The 3428-nt window shown below is 38.4% G+C and overlaps 1 long non-coding RNA gene across 1 annotated transcript; it reads left to right on the plus strand.

The window, feature by feature from the left end:
- The first annotated feature begins 2363 nt into the window (after window positions 1-2363).
- LOC144557358 (uncharacterized) lies at window positions 2364-3125 on the plus strand. The gene is made up of 2 exons (XR_013512623.1): window positions 2364-2484; window positions 2797-3125. It is a non-coding gene; the product is annotated as an uncharacterized LOC144557358 (long non-coding RNA).
- The last annotated feature ends 303 nt before the right edge of the window (window positions 3126-3428 follow it).

Here is a 3428-nt window from a genome sequence, read left to right on the forward strand (position 1 = left end):
TCCAATTTAATAAGGCCCTTATATAAACTTTCACCTTATTACACTTTGGTCCATTGGACGTATCAATTATTTTATTCCAATTCAATTTAATTAAAGACCCATAATTTAGCAAAGGTTTAAGCCTCTAATTAACAATTCACAATTTACTCCAATTCCATTATTTTAATTCTCAAAGCCGAAACCCAATTCTATTTACACATACACATCATGTCATATTCATTTCAATATTTTAGCCCCTTTAATTCATACAAATCACCATGGTCATACATTTTACAATTCCGACCCTTAATAAAAAATCATTTGCAACATAGTCCCTTATACTTAATTTATTCTAGAAATTCGATCGAGTCGGGAAAATCAACAACCCGTACTTCGATAATTAGTCAATTCACATCCTACGACATTAATCAATTCATCAATACATAATTCACGAATTTTAGAAATTAACCGAAGGAGAAAAATGTCGGAAGAAATTGATCGGGTCCGAGGGTTTCGTCTCGCCTTGCGGCCACCTCACTCGAGCACTATCAAGCATCATAATAGCACCAATCAAGCACCGAGACAGCACCTATCAAGCACCAGTGCAGCCCCAAACCACACCATCACGGCACCAAGCAAAAATCCACATTTCTAGGGTTTCCGAACTCGAAACTCAACGGCAATCGAACCCACGAGAGAGAGAGGTCAGTCGGGAGAGGGGTCCACGGTTTAGGGAGAGGAAGGGTTTTCTGGTGGGGCCGCGGGTCAGGGAGCATGGGCACGGGTTAGGGTTTTGACGGGTGGGGGAGAGAGGCGGGAAAAGAGAGAGAGAGGGGCAGGGGCTTCGGGCGGGTCTGGTGGGTCAGACCGAGAAGGAAAGAGAGGAGAGAGTGGGGGCGGCGGCTGCTGGCCGTGGCAGCGGCGGAAGGGGAGGGGCGGGGCCCTGTTTTCAGTGTAGAAGAGAGGGGAGGGGGCGGGTTTGGGGCTGTCACGGCAGAGAGGAAGAGAGGAGAGCAAGGGGAGCGGTTTCGGTGGGTTCACCGGCGACGGGAGAGGGGAGGGCGGAGCCCCCTGGGGTTGGCGCTGAAGAGAGGAAGGGGCGGACAGGGGGGGGTTCTGTTTCTGTCACGTAGAGGGAGGGAGAGGAGAGAAAGAGAGAAGGGAAGGGAAGGGATGTTAAATGGGGCTGCTTTGAGATTCGTGCTGGATCAAGATGAGGGGTTGTTATAATTCCAGCATTTAACTTACAATATATTAAGATCCGTGTTAGATTAAATCCAAAGGTCCAAACAAATCCAGAATTTCAACAAGGTTATTTAATTGGTTTAAGAAATCTGTTTCAACTCTAATTCGAATCGAAAGTTCATAATAATTTTTTGTAACTATATTTGTACATAGAATTCGTATTTTTATTCTCTTATTTAGAATTAAATTATTTATTTATTTACACGGATCTAATTAAATAAATTTCTTCCTTTCTAAAATTTCAAAGGAAATTCTTTTAACGGGTTTTCTGAGTTGCTATTTTTACCGAGTAATTATAATTTTATTCATATTGCTATATTTTATTTTATTTCTAAATCTCTAAATTTTGTTATACATAATTTCATACCTTATTTATTATTACAAAATTTTAGTTTCATTTTAGTCGGTCAGACAATTTCTGAACGATCGTTAAGTTAATTAAACTTTTTATTTAAGTCAAATGATCGTTTTATCCATTTAATCATGTTTTAAAATTTCGGAATGTAACACCAGCAACCACCGACTTGGCAATAATAAGAAAACGTGAAGAAGAAGATGATATATTTGAGTACCTCGCGGGATTAAACCCGAGCTATGAAGCCGTACAGGCTCAAATTATGAACACCGTCCCTCTTCCCTCTTACTCCCAAATCAAAAACATGATTCAACAAGAAGAAAGCCGAAGGGAGGCGATGGGTGGTCCACAACTCACAGTCGAAGAAGGACACGAGATCCATGGCTTTGCAGCAGCGAAAAAATCAAATTTCTCCAAATCTGGCCAAAACCCTAGATCTCAAATTTACCCAAATCTCAATGAAATAAAAAAATGCACAGGGTGTAAGAAGGAGGGGCACACCCATGAAAATTGCTGGTTTCGTCATCCTCATTTGAAACCAAAACATTGGAAAAATCAGAGCTCAATTGGAGGAGGAAGATGGGATCGGAATGAAGGCAGAGAAAGAAATGAAGGGGGGCGTGTGTATTTCGCTGAACCAAGCAGCTGCACTGAACCAAAACAAATTGGTTTTGAACCAAGTCATATCAATTGCATTAATGGGCCTTTAGCAAGTAGTGGGCCTGGAGCAAGTGGTTTCCACACAGCAAATAATGCAGCTGCTAGCGGATCTAGAGCCAACACCTTTTTCGCTGGCGGGTCAGGTGCAGGCCGAAACGGGTCAGCAGAGAGAGTGGATCAATTGCAGTCCCTAATTCAGCAGATGTCCGTGCTGCTGACTCAACAAAATCAGTCTAAATTTTCTGGTATCTCTTCATACTCAAAAAATTTAAATTTATTAGATAAAATAATTATTGATAGTGGTGCTACAGACCATATGTTTGGTAACCAAGCACTTCTAAAAAATTTAGATATGACAAAAAATGACCAATTTGTCTTGGTAGCGAACGGTATGAAGGCTAAAATAAATGGTATAGGCGAAACTATATTTTGTAACAAAAAATTATTCAATGTGCTATATCTAGATACGTTTCCTATAAACTTACTTTCGGTTAAAAAAATTAACACAAGAATTAAATTGTGACGTGATTTTTTCTTGTGAAAATGTTGTATTTCAGGACCGGGAAACCGGGACGAAGATTGGTGAAGGATTTCTTGAAAATGGACACTACTTTTTGAATCCAAAAAATTATTTTTGTGCTTCCGCTAAATCCATTGATATTGGACTTTGGCATAGAAGATTTGGACATCCCTCCGATAAGATTTTAAATTATATTTTGGATTGTAAAAATTTTAATTATGCTAATTGTGAAGTTTGTAAGTTGGCAAAACAAACAAAACTTCCTTTTTCTCATTCCAAAAGTAAAAGTGAAGCTATGTTTGATTTAATTCATTCGGATGTATGGGGACCGGCCCCAATTGATTCATACAATGGATTTAAATATTTTGTTACTTTTATTGATGATTTTTCAAGAACCACTTGGTTATATTTACTTAAATCAAAAAATGAAGTGTTTAGTAGCTTCAAAGAGTTTTTTTATTTTATAAAAAATCAATTTAATGCCAAATTAAAAATATTTAGATCAGATAACGGAACGGAATTTGTAAACAAAAATTTTGAAACATTTTTTAAAGAAAATGGAATTATACACCAAACCACTTGCATTAATACACCCGAACAAAATGGAGTGGCGGAAAGAAAAAATAGACATTTGTTGGAAATGACAAGAACCTTGATGTTTCAAAGCAA

The sequence above is a fragment of the Carex rostrata genome, chromosome 7, assembly GCF_964058835.1.
Source record: "Carex rostrata chromosome 7, lpCarRost1.2, whole genome shotgun sequence".
In the NCBI taxonomy this organism is placed as follows: domain Eukaryota; kingdom Viridiplantae; phylum Streptophyta; class Magnoliopsida; order Poales; family Cyperaceae; genus Carex; species Carex rostrata.